Genomic DNA, 15611 nt, shown 5'->3' with positions numbered 1-15611 from the left:
AAGCCACAAGAATCAGAGCCCAGAAGATACACCAATGGACTGAAGAGAGGCAATGAGCCCTGTAAGGAGCTATTTAATGCTGCAAACCTGTCACCAGGTCTGAGTAATGTGAAGGCTCATTTGTGTCTTCCCACAACTGATTGCGAGGGGTTCTTGAATCCCTCTCTCTCCCTTTCGTGCCCTCTCCCTCTCCCTGTCTCACATGCACACACTCACACAGTAGGGATCAGGTGTGTTCTTGAACCCACTGCATGCAGTTTTTACAGTGGATAGTGTGGAAAGGCTATGCTGACAGAGAAGAAAAATGTGAGGGTATGTTGTTTAATGGTGAAATTTCCCCCACTCCTTACTATCGGGTACTAAGAATAAAAAAGCAAAGTAATGGTAGAACATATTGTAGAAATTCAACAAATTCAATCTGTTTGAATAATGAAAGAGGGAATTCACGAAGGAATTAATTAAATTAATAAGGGAATTAAAAACTCATCTATTTGTGGGATTTGTTCTGTCCTTTGGTGGAGCAAATGCCCTGTTCTCTAGCAGCATGTTTTACTAGCTTTTTTTTTTTTTTTTGTCCCTGGGACATCTCTAAATTCATTTCTCTGTGAATAAATCAAGGAAGCGCATCTCAAACATTTACACCATCAACTTAGAGCCTCGTAAGGAAATCGAAGGCTTGGAAAAGTACTGTCTAAAGGCTATTTCACTCTGTGTTGCCACCAGCCAGCGTGAAATGCTGAAAAACAAATGTTCTCAATCATTTTGTATAGTTTAGTAGGCTCATTTTCTCACAGCTGTGTGAGATAAAAACAAGTAGCTGATTTTTTCCTGAGTAAACCAAATTCCAATTGCAGAGCCTATACCAGAAAAGAATCCACTGAAATGCACATATTTTTGTTTAGAGTTCTTTGACATGCACAAGTGAAAGACAATATTCCGTTATTTTGTCTTGCTTTCTCTCCCAGGAACTAAGGCAGACAGCTATGGGTGTGTGTGTGTGTGTGTGTGTGTGTGTGTAAATGATTCCCATATAAAACTATCACCGTGTATTGCTGACTAAGGTTCTTTAAATAAGTCAAGAAACTCAAAAATCAAAGTTCTCCTAACCACATTAACTTCTCTTTTTGTATAAACATTTCCCACCCTGAGCCTTATCATTGCAGATTCCTATATTTCATTTCCTGGGTGTCTAAGGATGACTCTGGTTGAGAAAAGAGTGTCTGGAAACATTGCAGAAATGGTAGTTGTGCCCTCTCAAGTGTGCAGACTTTAGAAGGTCAAGAGAAAACAGGCCAGTGTCAAAGCTGACCCTCTCTGTAGATGATATACACTAGGTTGGAGGGATTGGACATAGGTGCCCCAAATGGTAAAAGGCAATGCGTGCCCACTCCCAGAAGTCACCTGAGCTGGTCTACAGGGAGAGGGTACTTACCACACCAAACAATAACGGACATGAAACATCTGTAGGAAGGTAGTAAGATGGAGAACATTATATTCCTGGAATTTTAACACTTCTGTAAAGGCCCTTGGAGTAGAGGGACTGAATTGCAAGAGTCATGCTCATTTGCTAACTGCTTTTCAAGGGGCAGTCCATTTAGCTCCAGGGCTTTTGTTCTGCAAGAAGGATGAGACTTTGGGGCCAAAGCTAAATTGTCCAGGACAATTGAGGATATGTGCTGTCTGCCATCAGGCACCTTCTTTCTCTGCCTTTCTCCATGGGGCATTAATCCTCTCCTTTAAATAAATGATGAGGAAATATTTAACAAATATAGGTTTCAAGAATAGCCAAATTATTAGCCTGCAGTCTGGTTGATGCTGGGCATGCTTCAAGGCAGGGAGTTTCCTAGGTTTACTATCTTTCCCTACCTCCCACTCATCACCTTCCTCCACAGCGGGTCCCTGTGGTTCCGGGTTCATGATGGCTCGCACATCCCCTACCTTTGGTTTGGTCATTTTTATCCAGTCAGTCTACAGTGAGACACATTGAAAACTCCATAAGATGCCACAGCATGGCCGCCAGGCTCTGTGCTCAAAAATTTGGCTTCAAAGTCTCCAGTCCCCAAAATACCCTAGGTTGATCCCTAAACGCCATATACTATTTGAACAGGTAGATCAGAAAGCAGGGCTCAACACAGAGAATGAAAGATTGGAAATCAGAAGATCTGATTGCCAGTTCTAGTTCAGCCATAAACTAGCCAATAACCTTAGTCCCCCATATCAGAGTAGTGCTCACCATAGACTATGGGATCCTCTACCTTCCCCAGCCCCCCTTGCAATTGTGTTAGGATCATGTGACTAGCATTTGCCAATGAAATATGAATAGAAGTGGCCTATGTGGCTTTCAGGCTAAGGTAGTTTACGAGCCAATGTGCAAACTCAGTTCCTCTCTGCTGTGACCTTGGCGGCCTCATGTTCCAGACAGCGTAACTACAAGATGGAGGAAGACCACTGAGTCGCATCTAACTATGACATGAAAAATAAACTTTTATTGTGTTATGTAACTGATATACTGCAGTCGGTCTGTTAGAGCCGACATTAGCAACTAATACAGAAAGCCTTTCTATGACCCAGCTTTCTCATCCAGCTCCAGTGCATTGAACCCCATTAAAAGAAGATGAAATGACATCTCCAGAGTTGAAATTGCTTCAAAATAATAAGTCATTTTGAGTATTATGCATTATATTTTAAGATTATGTACTATCATTACCTAAGTAACCTTGTCATCTCTTGAGTGCAGGAACCACTCAATTCAAATGGCCTTTATTTAATGCGAGGTGTCCTCACCCTGTGTGGGAGTCTCCAGTGCTATGTGATGAGGCTGCAAGGCAGTCTTCTTTCTTGGTGAACCCCACAACTTCTGCAGAGTGCCTAACTATGGTGGGACACAACAGATATTTGCCACGTAACCAAAAGGGGCTACCCTTTTTGGTCCCCTCCCCTAAGTCATGTTAGACTTAACATTAATTTTCTGTGATGGTTGCCAAAAAGCTGACCAATAGGTTGAGAATAGTCCTGGTGGAGAGTTTCCTAGGCCACCAATAGATGATGATCTTTACAAAATTCTCTAACATGGGGAAATAGGTTCAAGAATTCCTTATACTTACATAAATGGGTTAGAAGAGAGCTTAGGGTGGAAAGCCACTACCACATGGCAAAAACACCCGAGGTTAGCTAGCAAGCTTTGTAAGGGGATCATGAGTAACTTGTTATATCACCTGCCGGAAATTACTTTCTTCTGACGCCAATATACTATTGTACTTTGATCACAAACTCCACTTGCCCCCCCAGACTCTTTGCTTCTTACACACACAAGTTCATGATTACTGTCTGATTGTTTTCTTCATGTTCGCCTTGTGTGTAAGATCTTGTTTTCTTCATGTTCACCACATGGGTAATATCTTGTGAGCTCAATAAATACGGAGACGAAACCCCTGTTCAGGGCTCTTGTCTCCTCCCAGACATTAGCCTCTCTCATATTCAATTCTGCGTCCGCTGTCTTGCTGGACCAGAGAGAACTCCAGACTCATAGTCTGCGACACTCTAAAGCAGCTGCTTGGAAATATAATCACAGGATTTGGGGTTAGACAAATTTTTAGAGGCCGAGGTCATGAATATATATGGTAATTTTTGTGCTTGCCGTGAGGGAGGTCTCATCTTCCCGATAGAAATTCCATTCAATTAGTGCAGTTATAACAAAATAGCCTTCTTTATTTCACTTAAATAATTCTCCTGCCTCTTCCTTCTATTGTTTAGGTGTCTGATGTTTAGGACAATGCAATTAAGTCTATTTTCTTGTCCACATGACAGTTTCTCCAGTACTTGAAGACAATTATTGACTCCCCTGTTAGACTTCTATTTTCCATGTTAAATCCACTCAATTTCTTCTATAAGTCTTTATGTCACATTTTATTTCATTTCCTCAATGTATTTATGCACTACCTCTTTCCCAAAAACATTTAGGGTGCAGACAAAAAGAGGAAGCAAGTACACTAATCTAAAGGGTTAACACATTTGCTGGATTTGAATATCAGATATGGCTCTGAGTTTCCTAGTAGCCAAGAAAAAAAAAAAGGAAAATAGGATGAGTTTACATAGCTCTCAACTTCAGAATGAAAAAGCATACATAAAGCTGTTCTCTTCACCATTCTTACCATCTTTCTCTAAAAGAATTAATTCTAGGGGCGCCTGACTGGCTCAGTCAGTTCAGCCTCTGGCTTTTGATTTCAGCTCAGGTCATGTTCTTACAGTGTATGAGATTGAGTCCCACACTGCGCTCTGCACTGACAGGTGTGGAACCTGCGCGGTCCCTCTCTTTCTGTCCATTCCCCACTCGTGCACACTCACGCGCTCTTTGTCTCTCTCTAAATAAGTGAACATTAGGAAATAATAATAAAAGCATTCGAGCTCACGATTATCTTCTTTCACCAACCTTAAACAGAAATTAACATAACCCTTCAGATACAGTTTTTCTAGAAAGGGCTTATGAAAAAGTATCCTGGACTTAAATAAAAGGAATTTCCTGAATTTTTTCTGTGGACCAAGAATGTGCAAGGTGCTTTAGGTACAGTATCTGTAATGCTCACAACAGCCTGGAAAAGTAGATGTAACTATTGCCACTTCACAAATGAGTCAAGTAAGAAATTAAGTAACTTATCCAAAGCCACACAATTATTACAGATCCAGGTCTGTCTGGATCCGAAGGTTATATGCTTTTCATGAGTAAACAAGTTCTCAACTGAAAGAAGTGTATCATTTCTAAAGGTGCCTCACTGAAAACCACAGGCACGTTGAGTCAGAGGGAGAACACGGTTGAATGTTTTGGGTCTGACATTTTCTTAAAAAACCAACACTGGCAACCGTTTTCATCTTCCTCCAGCATCTTAAGGAATCACAGAAACACATGTGAGTTGGGGGTGGCTTTGTTTTGTAACTGCAGCAGTTACTCATTTTTTGGGAAACACTCAGTGCAAACTGGATTTGGATCCACTTGGCTTTGTCAAACACAGGTGCTTATGCACCAAGTCAAGTTTGGGTTGGCAGGATCATGTTCAGTGGGGGAGATTTACATCTCTAGAATGCATGAAAAAGATACAATGGGAGAATGGGGGAATTTTCTCTCTATTGACTAGAGGCCTCTCAAATCAAGCCTTTCCCCTCCATTCCCACGGCCACTGACTTAGACCAGACCTTACCATCCCTCATCTTCAATGGGCAATAGCTTCTCAATGATCTCCTACTGCCAGCCTCTCTCCAAAGCTACGCCATCTTCCAGGTAGTCCCAAGAGTTTTGTCCCTAAAAATATCATGTCTACTTTCCTGTTTACAAATCCCTGTCAATTTTCATTGCCCAAAAAAATCAAATTAGAATTCTGCACCATGGCCCATGACACTCTTTACCATCAAGTATTGATTTGACACTCCAGCTCTATTTCCCTTCCTTTCCTTCTGATACTCCAAGCCCTAGCCATATCAGACTTCTCAATATTCTCTACTGTGCCTTTTCTCAACCCTGTATCTCTGTGTGACCTGCTTGCTGGGCCTGGAAATTTCCCTTCCCTTGAATGTTCACTCATTCTTGAAGACCAACCTGAAAAGTTGCCTTCTGTATGAAAAGTTGCCTTCCCTAACTTGCCTGGTCAAAATGAGATGATTCCTCCTCTGAGTTCTCACAGTCCCACCTCTATTAAGTCACTTGTAAGTTGTGTCACACTTTTTTCTCTCCCCACCTGACTCTTTAGGCAGTAACTATATATTATTCAAGCCAATATCCTCACAGTCTGGCACAGAGAAAGTCCTCAACTGACAGCTGTGAACACCAAAACTGAAATTAGGATTATCTCCTGTGAATGGCGTTAGCGAAGATCAAGCAGTAATGGATGACAGTCACCATTTATAGAAGTAACACAACTCCCAAATCTGTATTTTTTTTAATGTTTATTTTTGAGAGAGAGACAGAGCACGAGCAGGGGAGGGGCAGAGAGAGAGAGGGAGACACAGAATCCGAAGCAGGCTCCAGGCTCCGAGCTATCAGCCCAGAGCCAGACGTGGGGCTCTAACCATGAAACATCTGAGGCAAAGTCAGATGCTTAACCGCCTGAGCCACCCAGGCCCCCCCACCTTCCCAAGTCTGTATTTAAAGACAACTTGTAATGTCCCAGATACAACCTCAGAGAGATTCACCTGGGTTGTGACTTTTATAATAATGTTTATTTGATCCTTCTTATAAGAAAATCAATATATATTTTTATGATAAAATTGTTTTAAATATGTAGACAGTAAAATGTAGTAATTGTAGAATAAAAACATATAGATAAGTAAAAAAGAAAAGAAAATCATTTGTAAATCAATCATCCAGAGAAAATTCTGTTAACATCTTAGTGTATCTTCTCTCACATACACAAGAATTTGTATATATGTTTATATAGATGCCTTTCACTTAGTATATTATGAATATCTTTCACGTATTTAAACTGTGTTCTAACACACAACTATATATCATTTCATTATATGTGCGCATATAAAATAGTGATTTTATCTACCTCTATTGGACATGAAGTTTGCTTCCAATTTTTCAGCATCAGCCAGTAGTAGTGGGCCAAGAAGCATACTTGTAGCCATTGACACTTGGCGCTAAAAGGTCCTCCAGAAAGATCATGAAAATTTCCTGGTAACAAGCCGAGCATAAGACTGTTTCTTTAAAACCCTTGCTAACTATGGGCATTTGGTTTGGACTATCGCTAGAAAAGGGCAAAGGTAATCAGCTATATTGTATTTTTTTTATCTCAGACCCAAAATGGAGGTTAGCCCCCCCAGACTGTGGTTCCCAAAGTTACTGCCCAACAGTATCATCTAATTAAGTGGTTTTTAAAAAAATATGAGCTTCTAAGGCCCATCTTTGGAGCTTTTGATTTGGGAGGTCTAGGAGAGGTCCTAGGAATCTCTATTTCTTAAAGCTCTGTGCACAGCTGACTCTGATGTAAGCCAAAGGTTGAGAACCACGGGTGGAGGCCATGATGGCCCAGCCAGTGTCCTTATCTTTCAAGTGATGTCTGGGAAACCAGCTGGCGCTCTCCACATGAGAACCTTTGTTTCCCTCTAGGTCATCCTCAAATGACTATACACAAAACCAAAACTAATAGCAATAATATATATCGAGTTCTTACCGTGGTCTGAGCACTTTTCAGACATGAGCTCATTCTGTCCTCACGTTTCCATGACTCCTAAGGCTCAGTTTCCCTATCTCTAAAATGGAGACAACAACTTACATTCCAAATATTTGCCAAAAAATTTCCTTACAACATTGTTTTGCAAAACACTGACCAAAAGGTTCCTACCCTTTAAGCCGCTCGTAACTATTATAAGTAGTAATATTGTTTCAGTCAAAACTATGATCTTCATGACAGCTCTAGGCCCAGCTGTTAAAAGAAGCAACAGAAGGGGAATGCAGCGGTAAATGATTCTAGAGGGCATTTTCCCAAACGGGTCAGAATCAGATGTGGGTCCTCTAAAGCAGCTGCATGATGTACAGTAAGATTGGGGAAAATATGGCCTAAATGATGGAACCTCCTGTTGGAAAAGAAGAACATCCCACCTCTCAAGAACCTTTTCCTTCTCCTGGTTTTGCCCCCTCCCCCGGTCTGTGGATGCTGGACACTGCTGTTCCTGCAGTTCCTGACTGCTTCTCTAATGGCTGAAGCCATGGTACCATCTGTGAGGGTGGTACTTGGTTGGAGAACCTCCAAGCCTGGCCAAAGCCAGCTGCACACTGCTGAGCATGGGGAAGGCCCAGTCAAGGCCCAGTGCCCAGCCATAACTTCAACTCCGAGCCAAGATGCTCATGGCTCCAGAGATAACTACAGAGAGAGATCCAGAATAAATCCCTGGATTATGCCCTGATCAGGAAAGGGGTCCCTAGATCCTTGAAAAGATGAAGACTTCAGAGAGAAAAGGAGGTTTGGGGCAGCAATATAGCAAGCAGAGAGAAGCCGTGTATGTTACTGTAGAGCCACAGAGCAGGGCTACCTTTAATCTGCTTTGACACTCTCACAGAGCAATCAAATGGTCTGGAAAATACCATCTCAGACAATTCCACCGGCCATCATTAGACTGTGTGTGGGGCCTCACAAGATCTTCCTTTGCCTTAAGATGGAGCTAGGGACACTTCACACGTTCCACTGGACCCAGTACATACCCTATGCTGAAGGAGTGAGAGCCCCCCACTTGGGTTGGGTGGATGAATCTACTGTCCTGCACAACCAGCTTGTCCCCAGGACCAGATCGGGACTAGAGCTGACCTACCATCAGGAGTATCAGGCTCATTCTTGCCTTAGACCTCACTCCTAAGGATCCTGGGAGCCCTAGCAGCAGAGGAGGTTTTGAAAATAAGGGATGGGCCCCCTGGAAGGTCCAGAACAAGCTCACAAGGATGCATGCTAAGCTCAGAGGAGGAGCCACACCTGCAGGGAGCATAGTGGTGCTGCCCCTTGCTGCCAGTCCCCCACTGCCATCCCTCCCACTGATCCACATCCGTGGATATCAGAAACTGCCTCTTGTTAGACTCCTGGTTCCCTCCTTTGTCCTTACATTAGCCCCAGGAAGCCTGGGAAGGCAGGGGATTAGAGCAGAGTCCGAGGAGGGAGAAAGGTGGGGAACCAGTACTGAGCTGCAGAGAGATTTACTTTTACAAGTGAGAAAAAAAAAAAAAAAAAAGATGTCAGTGACAGAGTAGGCAGAGACGAGCAGATTGATGAGCTCTGTTGGTGACTAAGGACAGCTGTAAACATACTTATAAAACCCAGATAATTTGGAGTTTGTTTTTCTGTCTCAAAAAGAAAAAAATACATATTTGGACTTATTTTTTTTCTCTTTCTGGCCATAGCATTAGCTGGCTTCCTCCACAATAAGCCCCCAAATAGAATGAATGTGTGAGAGGTGGGAGCATTGAGGACAGCCCAAAACTAAAATTAGAACCAAGTCCCAGGAGGCAGCAGAATCCTAGATTTTTCACAAAATCTGCTCTCCAAATCTGGCTTCAGAAACATTGCTCTTTTGCTAAACCGGCAACAGTTGCCATTGAGAACCCTCAACAGTATCTCACACTCGTCAACAGTGGGTTCCTTGGCAATGAGTCAACCTGGTGTGAAACTGGAATTTGCCACATATCCCAGCCCCCTTCAGCCCTCCTCCCAAGACCGCTTTGATTTCTCCTTCACTTTCCTTCTCCTCTTTGTCACATGTTTAGGAGGCCACCAGCCTTGATTACAAGGGAAAAGGAAGGCAGGGCAAACACTGCTTTTATTTCCCAGCTATGGACTGTGTGGAGCACATCATCCTTGAGCAAGACAGAAACAACTAGCTGAAATGGACACTTTGTAGAGAACCACCCTCCGGCGGGCTCCGATCTTACTTCCGTGCTCAGTGTGAATCTCCTCTCTCCAGACAGGCCCTGAGTGTCAAGGCTCTTTTCTTGTTCCTCTGATGGCATACTTCTCAGCAGCCGGCCTCCTTCGATTGGAAGTGACCTCAGATGGGAGGAAAAGTTTTCCCAGTCACTTCCTGCTGGTTAGGCAGCTCTTCAACCCAGGTGGGATGAAGTTGTCCAGCTCAGCAAATCCAGGGAATCGGGAGTCAAAGATGCTGCCACAGAAGTTAATCGAAAACAGCAGAAATGTCTGGGTAATAGACAAAGTACTGTGTGGGCACTTAATAGTCATTGACTCATATTGAATTAAAGTGACCCAGGGCCAACTGTTGATACACAGCTATCTGTATCCAGTGGCCATTTCATCCTCTGGAGTGAGAGGTGATTTTACCTCTCGAAAAAATGGGCAAACACTTTCACAGCATGTCAGATTAGATATATAAGAGGCATTGGGCGAGGTACTTTAAAGGCCTTATTTCACTTAATCCTCAAAATCACCTTATAAACTGGTTGTTATCATCCTCTTATACAGAGGAGGAAATTAAAGGCTCACAGAGATTTAGGAATCCCGGGACCTAAGATCCAAACCCTTGTCTCTGGACTTAGAGTGCTGAGCATTTCCTACTAGGCCAGAGCTCCTCCAGACTTTTACCTGCGCATACACTGAGTCGGTTTCAGACCATCAAAGCTTGGAATTGGAGGGGACCCTAGCGAAATCATCTGTCAACCAACCAACAGCAGGAGCATAAGCATTAACTAAAAGAAGCATATAATATCTTATTCCACCACATTAGGCAAAGTTGAGAGTACAAAATTCTGTCCATTTTTTGTTTTTGTTTTTTTTAATTTTTTTTTTCAACGTTTATTTATTTTTGGGACAGAGAGAGACAGAGCATGAACGGGCGAGGGACAGAGAGAGAGGGAGACACAGAATCAGAAACAGGCTCCAGGCTCTGAGCCATCAGCCCAGAGCCCGACACGGGGCTCGAACTCACGGACCACGAGATTGTGACCTGGCTGAAGTCGGACGCTTAACCGACTGCGCCACCCAGGCGCCCCCATTTTTTGTTTTAAGCAATTTATGTCAAGAGTAAAATTAGAATATGTTACGGCCATCACCAATGAAGGTTTTAGATACTTTTGCTTATAGTTTTTAGCATTTTTAAAAAAGATATTATAAAAGAAGATGCTTTTCTTCTTTTTTAATGTGTTTTTTGATGTTTATTTTTGAGAGAGGGAGATAGAGTGCGAGCAGGGGAGGTGCAAAGAGAGAGGGAGAAACAGAATCCAAAGCAGACTCTAGGCTCTGAGCTGTCAGCACAGAGCCCGATGTGGGGCTCAAACCCACGAACTGTGAGATCATGACCTGAGGTGAAGTTGGATGGCTTAACTGAGCCACCCACACACCCCCAAAGAAGATGCTTTTCAAATTGCCTAGTGAATTTGGGCTTATAAACACACACAAACACACACACACACACACACACACACACACACACACACACACGGGTGCCTGGGTGGCTCAGTTAGTTGGGCATCTGACTTCGGCTCAGGTCATGATCTCACAGTTCATGGGTTCGAGCCCCGCTTCAGGCTGTGTGCTCACAGCTCAGAGCTTGGAGCCTGCTTTGGATTCTGTGTCTCCCTCCCTCTCTGTTCCTCCCCTGCTCATGCTCTGTCTCTCTCTCTCCTTCAAAAATAAATAAAAAAATTAAAGACAGATTTTTTAAAAACACACACACACAAAAACAACAAACACAATGTGTAGTTGGAGATGATGATGTCAAAATAATGCCCTAGCACATAATCCCCAGTGCGTACTTGAGGATGATTTAATTGTGCTGTAGTATAAAGAGGACCTGAGAATATTTAGGACTAGCCGTAAGGAAATGTACTGGAATACATGCAAATTTGCCTATCCGTCCATACTCTGTGACTTTTCATAAAAATAATACAATGGAGTTGATTATTTCCAGAGTAGAAATGTCACAAACATATATGCAGAAAAACAAGTGTGGTGCTCTGGCAGAGATGCTGGAACAACCATGGAAACTTAGAAACATGAAAGAGAAGCCCGTTGTCTTTACAACTGAGGTGGCTTGCCGTGTCCTACTCAATGTCAGGAGACTGAGGCTCTGCACAGCTTTGGGTCAGTTCGGAAGATCAGACACTCATTATATTTTTAGGGAAGGTTTGTGCCAAAAATAGAATACTATAATTATACTAGGCCAACAGGAACCATGTATAAAAATGATTTAAGAGCTCCAGAAAACAGTATTAATATATTATTAGTAATAATATTCTTAGAAAAGTATATATTTATATATATATACACACACATATATATTTGGATATAATATATATAGGCATGTATAGATATTACATATATATATATACACTGTAGATACACAGACAGATGTAAGCCTGTATTGTGTGAGGTGCTTTGATGCTTTCAAGCATATTCTTCCTAATCCTTTACATTTTAAACAGCTAGTTGAGGATTTTGATGAAACCAACTCCCTCCAAGGGTAGCTCTAATGTTCAGGTCAGTTTCCCCATTTGTAGAATGGAACTTAAACCTTTCTCCGAAAGCAAGCGTCCACATAAGCCATCATCGCAACTTTTAAATGAAATAAAACCTGTAAATACTAAAATGTATCAGTACCTCTTGCTGATTATTCAATTTTCAGGAGACGTGACAAATATCACATTTTAATCAACCATTAATTTAAGTATGATCTTGGTTTTTTTACTTCTGTAACAATATACCTCTTCTCACATTCTATTTTATATTTATTTGTTATGCTAAATACTTGGCAGATGCATAATTGACATATAAATTGGTCCTCATGTTGCTAGCCAAAATTATTTCTGACAGCCTTTATATCAGGCAGAACTCTCCAACAGTCTTGTTTTCAGAGCCAGAGGCAACATTTAGGAGAATAAATCAGATAAATATAGCAATTTACAATGATCCAACATATTTATTGTGGATGTTGCTATTCTTGGCAGTTATGTTAATACATTTAAGCTGTACAGATTTATATTGGTAAGAACTGGAAATATTTAATCAGGATTTTTTAATCTCTTGAGCATCTTTTAAAACATCATGCCGAAATTTAATGGCGATGAGCTTAGAAAGCACTATCAGCACCGAGGATTATTATAATGTTAATTGAAGTTCCATTCCTTCAGCTTAATGCAGTTTCTAGGGAGAAAAATGACTGAAGTCAGACCACAAAAAGAAAAGAAATCACTACTTGGTAATATTATTTCATAAGCCAGATAAGGATAGGCTAACAGACACGTTTATCTCCTGCCAGAGACAGCTTCTTTGACCAGCTCACATCCTAATCTCAGTTTAGTTCTTAACTGTATATAAGGGTTTCCATTAAGAGCTCAGAAATTTCACATACATTAGTTGATGTTGTAGCTGAGGACAAAATTGGCCCCATCGTATGTTTGTGTGCTGCTAGTCTCTGGTTGATAAAATGCAGCAGCCCACGGGAGTTAGTGGTCATGCGTCATTATCCTTCATGCTTTCTCTGTCTTCTTGTCCCCTAAGAAAGAGTGGCAGCTGATGGGTTTTTTTTTTTTTTTTAGCTGATGTCACAGGTCCAGAAACCTTCAAATATTGCATCCTCAATGGGCAGCACACCAGGGACAGTATTGCAAATCAATTAGATATATTTCATATTTGAAATTAAGTTACCTGATTTCCAACATGTCTTCTGTCCTCGAAGGATGATGCGTTTATCTCTCTGGTTATTTGGCAGAAACTGGGCTGATGGGGGTTGAAGGCTGTTTTCTGACTTTAAAGAATTAATCTGTCTTAGCAACTGAAACGCTTTATATGCTAGCCCCAGAGCAGAAGGGTCCTGCTTTTCCCTACCCTGTATTGTACAGGAGTGTTATGGATTGTACTGCATTTATGCAAATTCCATACTGTGGATAAGGGCATCTAAATTGGTAATATCTTACCAAAGCTGCTATGTATGAGGTCTTGGGGAAGGGTGGGTGGGGATAAAGATGTAGGGAAAATTATTACAAATAGATATCAGTCTGCCTTTATATTATCGTCATATTGAAATGCATGGCTTGAAACCCATTACCTTATTCTCCTGAGGGTTCTATTTGGGTATGAAAGAAGCATTAACCTGGCACATCACCTAGAGCTGGAACATGATGCAAATTATAAGTATGTTAACATGGGAGGCACCTGGCTCAGTTGGTTAAGCGTCTGACTTCGGCTCAGGTCATGATTTCATGGTTCGTGAGTTCGAGCCCCACGTCAGGCTCTGTGCTGACAGCTCAGAGCCTGGAGCCTGCTTCAGATTCCGTGTCTCCCTCTCTCTGCCCCTCCCCAACTCGCACTCTGTCTGTCTGTCTCTGTCTCTGTCTCTCTCTGTCTCTCTCAAAAATAAATAAACATCAAAAAATAAGTATGTTAACATGAGAGGAAATTATATAAGTGGTTGCAGACCATGCCAAGACTGCATTTAGGCAGGAAAACATTATATTAAAATGTATCAGTGTGTTCCTTTGGTCAACATAGGAAACGAGTAATTCATTAAACATTCTATGAATATCTGTGGGGCTCTACTATGTAGAAAGCACTGTACTGGACACTGAGGAAGGTAATGATAAAGAAGGCATGGCCACTGCTTCTATGATCCAGATGGAGAGGTTACAAAAACAATCTATTTTGGAGTTTCCTAAACATGTTGCTTTACTGAACCCAGAAATCATTCATCAGGTGAAGTCAGAAAACCTGGCACACTGAATGTACCACGTTTCTTGGCCTGGCCATCAATTTTCCATTCCCATGCCTGTTATCTTAGGAAAATAAACTCAAAAGACCCCATTTACAATATATTTTACATGGCATATCATTTAAGTTTTTTTTAACCTCCAAAGCCTATCTGGATACAGTAACAACTGTATTAAAAGTAACAACTGACCCAAAAAAGGAATATTCCAGTATTCTAATCCGCCTCAGCTTTTCCTCTGACTCAGGCATGTAGCATTATAAAAAGTAAGAGCTGTTCAGTTTCTCAATATCTGGGGTTGATAATGTAGCCAGACCATTCACGAAGCACTAGAGTACTGAGATGCACTTAAAACACTCTCAGATTACATATTTGAATTGTGAGCATCTGGAATATTCTTTTTAGTTGGCACCTTTGAATTTATTCTTCATGCTGAGGTGGGCCCAGAGCTCTTGTGCTTCAGAATTATGGATAATTGAGTTTCAGCCCATTTGTTTAGAAATCAACCTTACAGTAGGGTGTCAGGAGTACTGAGCAGTGCATTATCTCCCAAAGCTATGAGCCAGTGTTTTCTGGGCACTTATATCCATTAATAATATGTATTGCCACAGCACATTCACTTCCTACCTCTCTCAGATGTTGATACTCGGGAATTAAATCTCTCTTTTCAGATTTTGCTGTTTTATTCTCCTTGTTGCAAGAAAGCAATGTTCCCTGTGCCCATCTCTGAAGCCTGTCATCCTGCTAGGGTCTGGCCTAAAAGGGCATGTCCTTAACGTGGTTGCAGAGAAAGAGGGACCAGCTACATCCATGGCTTGAAGAACTATGTCCAGTCATATTCTCACTGGGATTGATGTAGCAGCGGAAATCCAGGCAGCTTGACATTGGCTGGGCAATGAGGCCATGGTTTTAGGAGGGTGGCCCTCAGCAGGATTCAGGCAGCAGTTGGTGACCCAGGTAGCAGAGCTGGTCTCTCAAGGAGAAGCGTGGTAGATGCCGGTAGGGCATGGTGGGAGGACAGGACAGGAAGTGGGACAGACGGCCATTGGTGCACACGCAGATAGATACATTAGGGCTCACCACGGTGTACCAGGGGGTGCACCTGGGTGGCTCAGTCGGTTAAGCATCCGACTTCGGCTCAGGTCACGATCTCGCGGTCCGTGAGTTCGAGCCCCGCGTTGGACTCTGTGCTGACAGCTCAGAGCCTGGAGCCTGCTTCCGATTCTGTGTCTCCTTCTCTCTCTGCCCCTCCCCCATTCATGCTCTGTCTCTCTCTGTCTCAAAAATAAATAAACGTTAAAAAAAAAAAAAAAAAAAAGGCAGAGGTCGGCATGTTCTCCCCAGCAGGTGATGTGTCACCAAAAGGGCAGGCTCTCAAGCTCCACTTGGCCTCTCACTGCCTGAGGATTTAGGGAGGGGTC

This window comes from Puma concolor, chromosome C1 (genome assembly GCF_028749965.1).
Source record: "Puma concolor isolate L17-30 chromosome C1, mPumCon1.1.hap2, whole genome shotgun sequence".
Taxonomy (NCBI): Eukaryota; Metazoa; Chordata; class Mammalia; order Carnivora; family Felidae; genus Puma; species Puma concolor.
Note: the sequence above shows the minus strand (reverse complement) of the source record.